This window comes from Equus caballus, chromosome 24 (assembly GCF_041296265.1).
Source record: "Equus caballus isolate H_3958 breed thoroughbred chromosome 24, TB-T2T, whole genome shotgun sequence".
NCBI classification, from domain to species: Eukaryota; Metazoa; Chordata; class Mammalia; order Perissodactyla; family Equidae; genus Equus; species Equus caballus.
In genome coordinates, this window is record NC_091707.1 from 13740874 (window position 1) to 13755638 (window position 14765).

At 37.4% G+C, this 14765-nt stretch overlaps 1 long non-coding RNA gene and 1 pseudogene across 1 annotated transcript; both read left to right on the top strand.

Moving 5' to 3' along the window:
• Positions 1759–2648, top strand: OR7A210P (olfactory receptor family 7 subfamily A member 210, pseudogene; annotated as a pseudogene).
• On the top strand, positions 7271–9940 carry LOC138920548 (uncharacterized). The gene is made up of 3 exons (XR_011431931.1): positions 7271–7574; positions 7850–7932; positions 9746–9940. It is a non-coding gene; the product is annotated as an uncharacterized lncRNA (long non-coding RNA).
• The last annotated feature ends 4825 nt before the right edge of the window (positions 9941–14765 follow it).

A 14765-nucleotide genomic window follows, 5' to 3' on the forward strand; every position in this document is an offset into this window, starting at 1 on the left:
CATTTCTAACGTTTTGCATTTAAAATCATTTAGAAAGTCATTTACCATTTCATCTTTTAAAATCCCCCACTATTGAACCAGCCCTCATGCCCTAGTGGTTAAAGTTTGGCATTCACTGCTGCCACAGCCCAGGTTTTCTTCCCAGTTGCAGAACCACCCGTCTCTCAGGTGCCATGCTGTGGTGGTAGCCCACATAGAAGACCAAGAATGACTCACTAATAGGATATACAACCACGCACTGGGGCTTTGCAATGGAGAATAAATGAGGAAGATTGGCAACAGATATAAATCTATCCTTGTGGAAAAAAAAAATCCTCTACTATTTAATGTTGTATTTTTTTGTTATAAAAGGAGGGTTTATTCCCTTTCCTATTTTTTCTAGTGGGATGTTCAATCAGTAAGTGTTTTAACATTGTAAGATACCATTCCTTTCTTCTGAGAATTAATTGATTTTTCTGCTGTATTGTTTGTTCTGGCCATCAAAGGGATATAAGTGTGCTGGAATGCTGCCAGAACCATGGAAGCTTTCTCCCCATCACAGTTTCACAGGGTCACCTGGGCATTTTAGATCTTCTTTTTCCAATCGTGTCTATTTATTTTCTCTCTATGGTTGTGAAGTGCTTTTCATCCTTTCTTAGCTACAGAAAACAAAATGGTCATATGATTATGGAGCCTCATGCTTACATGTTCATGGGAGAGGTTTTATAACTGGAATTTGGGTACTATTTTTACATTCTCTTAGGTAAAGATAGTCTACTGTTGACAGATTCCTTGCTTCATTTATTTCCTACTTATTGTGGCTGGACAGAGAAGAGCCTGGTAATAACATGTCCCCTGGAGGTCATAGTGCATTGCGTGTGTTTTTGTTGTGTGTATGCCTGTGTATTTTGTGAGGCGTGAGCAGTTCTCAATGGAGTGGCACCTAGCCCATGTATTCCAAAGTGTGACCCTGAAAATACAGACCCCAGAATGTCAGCCAACAGAGGAAAATGAGGGGATAATTTCCACTCAGAGGATTACTCCGGAACAAAATTAAGAAGTGCAGGGAACAATGTGAAGAAGTGACTCCTTTCATCTTGCAGTTCCAGCTGTGCTGGGGGACCACCTCATTTCCCAGCATCCTCTGACACCATCTCCCATCGCCCTCCCTCCTGCTCCTTCCCCTCACCATTCTGGCTTCAGCTGAGTCTTGAAGATCTGAGAGAAGCATCTTCCTTAGAGTTTCTCCTCTGGCTCTTTCCGCTGCAGGGCACACACTTCCCCAGACAATATTGTCTCCCATTTGTCTTCCTCGTATGAAGATTTTCCTGAACTCCCAGTAAAAAGTAACACCTCAATTGACTCTTTTTAATACCTACTTTTTTCTTCATAGCACCTGTCACCATGTGACATGATGTATGATGTTTATTTGCTTATATTCTTTCACAACCATTATGTTTTTGGGTTTTTGTTTCTCAGCATCCCATACTTTTTGCCTAGAAGACAGTCAGTACTCAACGTGTATTCCTCAAGGCATGAAATAATATGCACTGAAAATTTTATAACACTTGACCTCTTGGGGAAAAATCTGAGTGGGACAGGAATTTATAGTCAGACATGTCAGGGGAGATCCCTTAAATGGTATGAGGTCCATACAAAGAATATGTATTGATTTCTTGACTGTAATATATAACTGTAGCATTTTTCACTATTACTAATGCCCATATGTGTGAACATTAATCATGCTATTTTTTCACTCCTAGTCATAACTTTTATTACATAGTCCTAGGCAATGGTACTCAAATTTCAATATGTTTTCTTTCAGAAGTATGAAAAGAACAGAAGTGGTACCACTCATATTTTCACTTTTCCTGTTCATATACTGGATCACTGTGTTTGGAAACCTGCTCTTCATCCTGGCCACCATCTCAGACTCCCACCTCCACACACACATACTTCTTCCTCTCCGAAGTGCCCTTTGTAGATGTCTGTTTCACCTCCGTCCCCATGCCAAAGAGGCTGGTGAATATGTAGACACAGAGCAAAGTTGTAATTCATAAAGGCTGCATCAGCCAGATGTATTTTTACATTCTGTTTGCAGTGTTGGAGAATTATCATCTGATGGTGATGGCCTGTGATCACTTCTTGCCCATCTGCCACCACCTGCACTACCTGGTCATCATGAGCCCCCAGCTCTTTCAGCTGCTGGTTCTGGTGTCCTGATTCATAAGTTCCTTGCATTCCTTGTTAGAAAGCTTAATGGCGTTGTGGCTGTCTTTCTGCACCAATGTGGAAATCTTTGGGAAATCAAACAGGTGGTCCGACTTGCCTGGTCTGACACTTTTCTTAATTAAACATTTTTATTTCCTATTTTACAGCAGTGCTCCTGGATGGTGGTCCCTTCACTGGTATCCATTAGTGATACTCTGATAGTTTCTTCCACATGTGGAATCTCATCAGCTCAGGGGAAGGATAAAACATTTTCCACCTGTCTGCCCCTCTCAATCGTCTCCTTATATTATTGCTCAAGCCTAGGAGTGTACCTTATCTCTGCTCCTGCTCACAGCTCACACTCAAGTGCAACAGCCTTGGTGATGTACACGATGGTCACACCCATGCTGAACCCCTTCATCTACAGTCTGAGGAACAAAGACACACGGGGGCTCTAGAAAGAGTCAATCGGATGGTAGGTATAGAAAAGCAACTTGTTTGGGGGATGAAGAATTGTCCGTGATTGCAGGTCTCAAAGCCTCAGAACCAGAAATTGCTATTCTTTGATCAGATGCTGATTATTTCCTGAAATTTCCATTTCTTTGATTTCCACCATTTATAGAATTTGTATAACTCACTTTTGGAAGCTTTCTGCTCTCTCTGATGTATAGGCAGTTCTCCCCCTTGACCATTTTCTTACTTCACAAACTATCCTACCTTAGGTCAGTAATATTTGGAAATTCTCATTTATCTCTTGGGACAATGTGGGTTGCTTAATAATAATTTCTTCTCAAGTCACCTATCATCTCAAGTAACTTTTCTTTAGTTTTCCTGAAAGGATGGTCATTAGTTGTATAGGTCATACAAAAAAAAAAAAAAAACCTACACATGACAGCTAAGGGCATTTATATAATTCATTTCAGCAAAATATGAAACTGCAGTTTTCACTTTGGGTCCACCTTTTTTTCGAATTTCACTGCCTTCTCAGCTCTTACTGGTAACACAGACTTTAATATGCTACAGTTTTATAACTGGCCTCCTGGTTTTTGTCTTATTCAGCTCAGTGTCCACAATGCCCATGATGGTCCCTGGCAGAAACTGACTATCCAGTATATATTTCCCAGTGGAGTCTACATGGAAAGACAAATTTGCGTACACAGATTGACCTAATATGGCCTTAGGATCAGAAATGACCTTAAAAATGAGGAAGTAAAATTTTAAATCACACTTTTTATTACCACACTAATTTTTTTGTGTGTTCTACATCCATGCATTGAAGTAAGAAGATGGCTGGCCACCAGCGAAGGGGTTATTCACTGAAGTGAAGAATTGGTTGGAGTATTTCATGTTCTGTTATTAAGTATCTTCCTGTTTCTACCTGAAAACCTCTAGTTCAGTCTACAAATATGCCTCTTCCTATTGCTCTATGAAATATCTCCCCTTTTCTAGATTTAGTCATAACTACTAAAGGGACAGTGAATGGACAATACCAAGGCCATTCATTTAATATCTCCTTCATGCTCAGGAATCTCTTCAATCGTCATGATCAAAGGATGATTCACAAGAGAGCTTGAATTCCTGCCCTGTGATGCAATTCAGGGTCACCAGTTTTTCTGCCCAAATGTGCATATTCTTCCAACTTCTCCAAGCTCTGTGGAATACAACCTCAATAAAGCCACTTGTTAGTGCAATTATCTGAAATAGATTTCAATAACAGAATAATCATGAATGCAATTTTCAATATCAGACCATATGTGAAAAGCAGAAGCAGCAGATTATTACAATCATGCTTGTTACTATTTGATTATCTTGTCAGTTTAGCTATTGCTGCATACCAAGCCATCCTAAATCAAGTGGTTTAGCATAACCCCTTTATTATTGAGCTGGATTATATGGTGGGGAGTTATTTTGAGCTCTGCTCAGATGCTCAGGAGTCTGTAGTCAGTTGTGAGTCTCTACATTGTGTGTCTGTAGCTCATTCATGATGTTGTGAGACTGCAGCATCTCTGTTTTGTACCAATTTATGTCAGTTTATTTATCTATGTAGGTTAATCTTATAGTTTCCAAAACAAAGAGTTTATCAAGTGTGAACTGCCTTAACTCTGCTGTTTTTATATTCCGTATATGACATGTTGCTTTCTGTCCAGTTAGAAGATGTATCTCCCACCCCTGTTAAACTGACTCAGCTCCCTGTGCTCTAGATCCTAACTTGAGTCTTGTGAATCATTAGATTTTTTTCTTTTAAACTAATTTATTGGAGTATAATGACATGCAATAAACTGCATATATTAAAATGTAAAATTTGTATATACCTGAAGTCTATACAATGTTATAAGCCAATATGATCTCAGCAAAATAATTTTTAAAAATAAATTAGGAGTTGACCCCATGGCTTAGTGGTTAAGTTCAGTGCACTCTGCTTCAGTGGCCCAGGTTCAGCTCCCAGGCATGGACCTACACCACTCATTAGTGGCCATGTTGTGATGGTGACCCACATACAAAGTAGAGGAAGATCAGCAACAGATATTAGCTCAGGGTGAATCTTCCTCAGCAAAAATTAACTAATTAATTAATTGAAGAATAAAAAGCTGGAGGCTTCTCAAGGCAGAGCAGTGTCTTGTATAACCCTGGAACACGGGATGATTTACCCACAATACATTTGGAATAAATACTGTCTAGTAACTTTTACCTGCAGGAACAACATTAAATAAGAATTCTTCTATCCAATTAAACTTTTACAAATGCCAAAAAAATAAATAAATAAAATGCAAAATTTGCTGAATTTAAGGAGCCATGCAAAACTTAAGTATAAATACTTCTTGGGTCCATTGACATATAATTCAAGAAAGTACATAAACATTTAATTGCTTTGTAATGTAACCGTAAAAAATTGAATCTCCTTGAACCTAATTTTCCTAATTTCTGATGGTAGGCTGGGATAAGAAATCTGAATCACATGGATGCTATGAGGAATAAATGAAATGCGTGGAAATACTTGATTTTGAAAACTCTTTCACAGTTGAGGACTATGTGTGTGGATATGTATGTGTGTGTGTGTTCATATACAATTTTCTTTCAAATAAACACATGCACACACATATATAAACAGAGGCTCGTTAATAATTTCATGTTTCATGTTGAAAGGAAACTTGGATCCTGGAGAGGATAGAAAGAAAAAGAATGAAGATTTGAATTAAGAAAAATTGAAAGAGGAGAAATTTTGACATAAATATTTAGAGTAGAATGGGTGACCCTCATTTTAATAATAAATTATTTTTTCTATCTTAATGCTCCAAAAGCCTCAAAGTCAGAACCATATTTGTGTTTAGGCAATGGAAAATTCACTGTACCAGCTAATGGAGCCGTATCTCCAAATGGACTTTCATTTTCTTTTTCTATTTAAGGATTTAAGGTGGGATTTCAACACAAAATGGCTTTACCTAAGGGAAGCTAACTGAATGAAGTTAGGGGCTTAAACTCAGTTCCCTTGAACAGACTTTTATTTGGCAAATATCTGTATTAGATCCCAGTTGCTGCTGTGACGAATTACACTAGTGGCTTAAAACAAACAACTTTGTATCTTAAGGTTCTGGAACTCAAAAGCCTGAAACGATCTTATTGGATAAAAGCAAGATGAATGCAGGGCTGAGTTCCTTCTGTCAGCTGCAGGGAAGGACGCATTTCTTTTCCTTTTTCAGTTTCTAGAGAACAACTGTGTTCACTGGCTCAGGGTCCTTCCTCCATCTACAAAGCCAGCAGTGTACATTTTCAAATATCCCACTGATTTCAATTCTTCATCCTCTCTCTTCCACATTTAGAGGACCATTGTCATTACATTAGCCCAACCTTGATAATCCAAGCTAATCTTCTTATCTTAAGGTAAGTGAAGAGTAACTTTATTCCACTAGTACATCAATCCGTTGCTCTGTAAGCTAACATCTTCCAAAGTTCTTGGGGTTGTGATGTGGACATTGTTGGAGACCCTTATTCTGCCTACTACATATTATGACTCAATTATATATTATTTGAATTCACTCAAGAGCCATTATATTTAAAAGAATCAAAGACAGAATTTATTATAGCCTCTAGACTGAGTGAAAAATTTCCTTTCAAAATTATATGTAGAGATGATTCTTAGTGTATAAGCCCTAAAACTACATACACGTGACTCAACACAGGAACAGTCCCTGGGCCCACTGTGGACCTGATTAATTAGAATTTGCATTTCAGCTACAAGACATGGTTATGCACATGAAGTTGGAGAAATCTTGGTCTAAAATATGTTATTTAGCCTTCTCACTGTTGATATTTGGGGCTGGATAATTGTTTGTGCTGGGAGCTGTCCTGTGGGTTACAGGAGATGAGCAGCATCTGTTTAGATCATGCCAAATATCCCCAGGGGCAAAATTACCTCTGGCTGAGAACTACTGCACCAGAGTTTGAGAACTGGTAGCATCCTGACAGAATTTCCCTCAAGACTCCACCCCTTATTTGGTTTATACATTTGAGCAGAATATTAAATCTCTCTGAGCCCCATCTCTATAATGGAGAACGGGGTTCATAACTGTACCACCTCTTAGACTGAACTTTTATAAAAATCAAGTCATGTCATCACTTGAATGTGCTAAGTTATGGTGCATAAAATCTAAATGTATCTGTTATAATTGATAAGCATTTTATAATGAGGAGTGAATGACATCTGTGAATTTGTGACGTAAGTATGAAGTTCCTGATTGTTTTGGCAATATTGTCATGAAAACAAAGAGTTTATAGTGCCTACATTTTTATATTAAAGGAATAAAGTCATTGCTCCTCTTAAGAGGAGAATTGTAATTTTGTATAGATATCAGGGGTTGTGTCCCCATCAGAAGTCAAGCCTTTGAAGATCCAAAGTGCTAGCAGACAAATTCCTCAGGATTACACTGTTGAGAAAACTAAAACTCAGAGTTGTGGTGAGGTGCTGGGAGGTTTAGATCTGGAGCAGCAGAGTTTGTGGAGAATAAGTAATAAAAACTGAATTCACCTGGCCTATAGCACAGTCTCCTAGGATAAAAGATTTAGCAAGAAAAATTTCCGTTCTGTCCAGACCAGTGTCGCACAGGGAAATCATGTACTTAGAGGCTGGGAGTAACAGGAGGAAAATGTGCCTAATGAGCAGACGTAGAGAGCTACAAATATCTCCTCTGCTGCAGTGCCCAAGCGCATGCAACCTTGGGCTGGACGGGATGACATGGTTTCTTTTGGAGTCCTAGATCTGCCTGGGACACAGAAAGCTTGACTCCTTCCTGCTGTCTTGTCAGGGGACAGAGCTTCAGTCTCCATCATCAACCATCCAGGGAGGAATTCAGACTTCCACACACAGACCTGCCTCTCAGGAACTCCCGGTGAGTCTGAGAGTCCAGTATGTATTTCAGGAAAGCGCCAGAGAGAATCAGAGCTTGCTTGGTGTTTGCTGGCTTGATTACTAAATTAAGGTATTTATTTATGATGCTCAAAAGAGAAGTGAACATTGAAACTGGCAAAGCAAGTGTCATTTTTGACACTTAAATGAGAGTAGAACATAAGTCCAAGGGTCTTTTTAATTAAGGGGAGCAGGGAAGTAGAGTACTAGCTGTGGGCAGATATACAGTGAAATGAGTGTTTATCTTTTATTTTTAAGATGGGGCATCTTTGACTGTGTTTCCATATTGATGAGGAAGACCCAGACCAAGGAATGCTTGCAGACATGTCCTTGCAGCGGCAGTAAGTGAGATGTACATTTCGCAGTATCTCTTCTCAGTCTGGGTATTCACATAAAAAAATTAATAGGCAAAAGGAGTATGCTGATGAGCATTACTTTACAATTGTTTCATTACCTGTGAGGTCGTATATGATGTGGGTTAGTTAGCCAGTTACTTTCTCTATTGCAAATTATCTGTGTGAGGTTTTGCTTTTATAATGTGAGGTCAGAGTGTTTTTACTCATCATTTTGATTGCATTCTTTCAAACAAAAAATTGTTTTTGTCCCCAACTGGCGGTGTCATTTAGTTAGCCTATGTGTGTGTAGATGTATTTGTGGAAAATGCATGAGTTCATAAATTTTGTTTGGTCAATTCTGTCAGTCAGATTTTTTGTGTTCCATTTGTTTTTGTTTGTTTATTTTCTTACTGAAATCTTGAGCTGTCATTTCAATATTCTTCACTTGTGAATCTTTGCCTTAAAGGGAAAGGACCGTGAAAGTTCTTCTACCTCCTTAGAGATAATAAATTACTCTCTTACATATTTCCAACTTGCTTTCACATTTCTGTTATTCCTTATTATTCCTTTTGGCATTTGGAGATTAGATATATTTCTGAAACTCACATTTGTTTAGGCGTTTGGAAGGCATTCATCATTAGGAAGACTTTTTTTTACCCTATGTCTAAGATAACATATATCTCCATAAAATGTTTGAATCCATGTATATTTATATAGGATGAAATTATAACAGATATTATTTCCCTACGACATGTGCAGAGCCCTTGTTATATGATTTTATCTCTAAATCTTTGACAATGTAATCTTGAATTAATGACCTATGTTGCTGTTACTAAACTATTACTATTTTATGTCTTCATCTGAATTAGTTATAGATTTTCATCCAATTCTGTTACATACAGTTGTTTGAAACTACTACGTTAACCTAATTTCATTCTCACTAACACTTTTCCCTAAGATTTTACTTTCCTTTAAAACTTCTGTTTTTGTATCATGCACATCTACATATTCATATACTTTTATACAAATGTGTGAATAGAATACTTGGCACAACATAAATTTCCTTTGCATTTTAGAGCAGTCTTTCTTAACCTTATCTGTCATTATTCTTCTTACTCAATAATTCCTTACAGGCTTGCTCCCAATGAATCATGGAAATGATGATATATTATTTCAGTGGTTGCACAATATTTACTCGTATTTTGTGAAGTCTTTCATTATCTTTATCTTACGTTACTATTACATCAATGCTACAAAAATATTTTGGGATTGTTAAGTTCAAACTGTGGTTCCAACCAGGAGTGATTTTGTTCTCCAGGGGCCATTGAGTGATGCTTGGAGACATTACCGGCTGTCACACTGGGGAGGGGTGGACAGAGGCCAAGGACACTCTAAACAGCCTACAACACACAGGACAGACCCCACCATGGAGAATAATCTGGCCAAAAATGTAAATAGTGCTGAGACTGAGAAACCTGAGTTAAAGAATATCTGTACTTTTAATCATTATAGGTTACTTCAGATTATTTCCCCAAAGTCATGATACTTTTACACTGCTGCCAGGAAAATTGGAGTACCCTGTTGCCACCTGTTTAAGTTTCCACCCCAATCAATGTGAGAGCTCTTTACGTGTTTTCCTGAGCTAATGTGTTTGAAAGAGATTTCTTGGTTTTTTGTAAACTATTGCTGAGGTTGGCCAAAGATTTAGATATTTAATCACCATTTGATTTGCTTATTAATTTATATGCCCATATATTATAAGCATGTTATTCTAGAGTTATCAGCTTCTCAAATGATCTTCAAAACTTATTGTGTCTAGGGGCTGGCCCCGTGGCTGAGTGGTTAAGTCCGTGCGCTCCGCTGCAGGCGGCCCAGTGTTTCGTTGGTTCGAATCCTGGGCGCAGACATGGCACTGCTCATCAAACCACGCTGAGGCAGCATCCCACATGCCACAACTAGAAGGATCCACAATGAAGAATATACAACTATGTACCGGAGGGCTTTGGGGAGAAAAAGGAAAAAATAAAATCTTTAAAAAAAATTAAAAAAAAAACTTATTGTGTCTCTACTGACTTTGGGGGGCTATTTTGGCCATGAATATGTTTTACACTATATTTAAATATGTCTATCTTCTTACTTCTGAGTTTCTTGTCTTAATTAAGATGATTTGGCCCCTCCATAGATTTTTATATATAGTTTTCTAGAGGTTTACCTAAAATGTATCGATTACTCTTACCGTAGTAGTTGATTCCTCAGAGTTTTTTGTGATATAACTGAGTGGGAATCAACTTCCTTTTCTTCCAGGTGAATATCCATTTTACAAGATTTATTGAACAATCCAATCTTTCCTCATATATTGAACTACAACTGTATCACATAGGAAATGTACTTATATACTGAGACCTAGTTCCTGAGTCATTCAACAAATAAGCATCTTCCATCTGCTATCATTTCTAGAAACATTATACATTATATTCTTTTGTCTATACTTTTGACAATTTAATTAATAAGCCATGTTGTTATTGTTAAATTATTGCTATTTTATATCTTGTTTTGTTAGTTTTTGATGCTCCACTCACTTTCCTTTAATGCAGTTAGTTTGAAGCCACTGTCTTTAACCTGGTTTCATTCTCTTTGCCATTCTTTTTATTTCATGACTTTACTTTTACTTAAGTCTGGTCCTATAGAGTACACATATTAACATACATTTGTGAAAAGAAAAGGTGAACAAAACTGGTGAAGCCCTATTTGTTTGGATCTTGCATTATAGTGGTGAAGCCAGAGTGCAATGGAATAAATGTGTGTGTGACACCATGTGCTCAGGGATCAATCATAGGAAAAGAGTCAATCAGGTGACAGGATGGACTTGTCACGGCAGGTGCAGCACCTTGTAGAGCATGGTCTTGGGGGCCTTTGCTGGTTGTCTGATGACCATAGTCAGGCTAAAGTGTTCACATTGGGTTTGTCAAAAAAAGAATGAAACATAATGTACAAACAAACAAAGAGCAGATCACACATAAGAGAAGTGAGAAGGCGCCTGCCTCGTCTGCTACCCAACCATGGAAAAACCAACTGGGCAAATGCATACAGAATAGGCAAAGGGAAGGCAATGCTTCTACGGCTTGATTTTAAAACTACCCAACTTTTCTTGTATATTTTCTTTTGTGAATTATTTAGTTTCTTTGGTCAGTTTTCACTTGGGATGTTCAATTTGTAAAGTGTTCCACACCACAAATTTATTGTTACTTTTGTCTTTTGGACAAATTTATTTTTTCTCCTTATTATTTTTGCTTGGCGTCAACAGAATGTCATCAGCTTTGGAGTACTGCCAGAAACCAGTGAAATCTTTTCTTCCTCACTGTCTCTCAGGAAGCAACTGAGCTTATTAAATCTTTTTCTTCCTCATTCCCATTGTATTACTCTCTCTCCCTCTATGTTTATTGAACTGATTATGTTTCTTTAAATACAGGGCGGAAAATGCACACTTCATTATGGAGCCCCAAGTTTATGTGCCACAGGAGGTTTCAACAGGAATACGTGGATGCCATTTCTAAATTTTTTAGGGGATAGAATCTTGATCAGGATAGCTTGAGTTCTGGCCACTCACAGCCTAAACAGTGATGGAGAGGGAACACAGAGGAGGACGGCTAGGTATGCTGTGTTGTGTGTGCATGTGATCCTTGTGAACTGAGAGCAGTCCTCAGAACAGGGCCACCTGGACTCATATATTTCAAGGTAACCCTTAGAATAGAGGGTCCAGAACTTAATCAAATCAAGGTGCTGAGAGGATAGCCTTTGCAATTCACAGGGTGCCTTTGCAACCAGATTAATAAAGTGCAAGTTTTACATGATATGGGCAAGGGACTCCCCTTTTCTTGAGGTTTCAGCAGAATCAGGGAGGCTACCTCATTCCTCAACATTTTCTGATGCCATCTCATCACTCTATGCCTTGCTCATTCCCCTAGACACATTTTGAATCTTGAGTCTATAAAGCAATCGTCTTTCTCAGGGTCTTTGCAAGGCTGGTCCTTCTGCCAGGCACACAGCTCTTCAGAGACTTGTGTCTCCACTCACTCTTCTTTCAGGTTTCTGTTAAAATGTCACCTCACTTGCAGCTCCTGCCTCAACTCCCAATAAAATATAACACCCCCACCCACTGTCCCCTTTTGATGTTCCGTCTTTTTATCACAGTGTCTGGCACCATTGCATATGTTGTATCATTATTTTTATTTGGTCATATTCCTTCTCCATCATTAGATTAGAGACTTTGTTTTTCTAGGTTCTATTCTCTGGATGGTGCTTGGAATATGGCTTATATTCAATATGTATTACTCAAATGCATGAAAGATACTCAATAAAACATTAGGAACATTATGTTTGAGGAACAAATTGATGGTGGAAAAGGAATTCCTAAAGAGAAGTAGCACTGGAGATGCCTTAATGGGACGAGATCATACACAAAATTTGGAAATTAAATTTCTTGATTCTAAATATAGATATAGCAGTTATTCTAGGTTACTAATGCTTGCTTGCATGAAAGTCAGTCATTTATTTTTCTATTTCCTAGTAGTGTACCTAGGCGTGTACCTCAGCTCTGCTGCCACCCACAGCTCACACTCCAGTGCCACAGCCTCAGTGATGTACACTGTGGTCACACCCATGCTGAACCCCTTCATCTATAGTCTGAGGAATAAAGACATGAAGAAGGCTCTGAAATCCTGCTTTGAGATGGTAGCTATAAAAGGAATAATTCTCCTGGGTCAGAAGAAGTATCCTTGATTGCAGTGTTAAAAGTTTCTGAGCCAGAAATTGCTTTTCTTTGACTGTATAATGCAAGTAAAAATTGTTCCTGCCCTTTTTTCCATATCTGTCCATTTCTTTGACTTCAACTTCTTTATACAATTTAAGTAACTCATTCTGTTAAGCTTTCACTCACTCTGATATAGAAACAGTTTTCTAATATTTATTTCTTTTTCCTATTTATCAAATTTTTCCCAACTTTGTGTTTGAGATATTTCAAAATTCCCATTTCTTTCATGGACAACATGAATTTCTTAAAAATAATTTCTTCTGTAATGACATATACCACCGCAAATAATTTTTCTCTTGTTTCCCTTATAGAACAGTGATGAGTTGTATTACTCATATTTTTAAAAAAACTACAATTGACAACCAAGGTAATTTATATAACTTAATAATCGGGGAAAATATGAGACCACTGTCTCACACACTTTTGTACACTGTTCCTTTGTATATCACTACCCCAATTGCTTACCCCCAAAATGTAGACTTTGATATATATAGTGTTTGACAGGTAGTCATTGAATTTTATTCTCCTCGTTAGAATCCTGTTCTGTTATTCAGATCTGTGTCCACAGTGCCTCCACAGTGACAGCAAAATGATTACCAAAGACACGTCTCCGAGTGGAGTCTACACAGAAACACAAATTTGAATAAATAGATTGACTTTATTTGGCCTCTGAATCAGAGTAGAGCTTAAGTGTGATGAAGTAGAATTGTAAGATACTTTGTAGTACTAAGTAAAATATTTCTATTTCTAGCTATACATCTACACATTGAAGTCAGAGAGATTGATGTCTGTGTGGAAGTGGGTTTTTCATTGGGATGAATTGGTTGGTGTGTTCAAATTTTTTATTAAATTATCTTCATTTCATCTTGAAAACTTCCAGTGCTGCCACAAGCAATACCTTTTCCATGACTCTAAATGCAGTAAAAATTTTGTCATAACCACTAAATGGGCAGTGAATAACAATATCCATGTCACACATTAAATAACATGTATATATTTATCTCCTCCTGATGAGAGGATGACTCACTAGAGAGCTTGAATTCCCACCCTGTCATGTGATCCAGAGTCACAGGTTTTAAACAAACTTGCATATCCTTCCACATTCTCCTGCTTACCTGGAAAGGAACCCCAGTGGAGTAAATTTTAATACATTTATCTGAAATAATCTTCAATAACAGAGTAATCATGAAGGTTACCTTCAAATATCAGGACAAATGCCTAGAATGAAAAGAAGCAGATTATTATAATTGCCTTCACTTGTTAGTTTTTATTTTTGTGTCAGTTAGCTGTTGCTGCCTAATAAGCCGTCGTAATAGCAATTGGTAGTAAAGTGCCTTGATTCTCGAATGAGATAGTGTGGAGGAGAGTTGTTCTGATCTCTGCTGTGTTCCTTGTGAGTCTATATTCAGCTGTGATTCCTCACATTGTCTCTAAAGCTCATCCATCATGTTGTGTGCAGCTGTTTTGCACTTTCTTCTTCAAGAAATGTATGCTAGTTCACTCCATTTACATATGTAGACTAAATCTTAGAGTTTGTGAGAAAAATAGTTTATCAAGTGAAAATGGCCTTAATTTAATTTCACAGTTCCTATTTCTGCATATGACATTTTTCTTTCTTCCAAGTTATAAGATATATCTCCTAGGTCTTATAACTCAGCTACCTGTGCTCTAGACCCGACCCTGGGTTATGTACCCCTAGAATTTTTTAACTCTACACGATTGGAGTGTAATTACATAAAAAATGGCAAATTTATTATGTTTATAATATATTATATAACATTAATTATATTTATATTATATAAAATTCTATATAGTTTTATATTAATATTAATGTTATATGTAATATTCATATGTATTTATATATGTATATGTAAAAACCTTCCTCACTTACACTGGGGTTACATCTCAATAAACCTATCATAAGTTGAAAGTGTCATAATTCAAAAATTCATTTAAATACATCTAATGCATCTAAACTGCCAAACACCATAGTTTAGCCTAGACCACCTTAAATGTGCTCAGAACACTT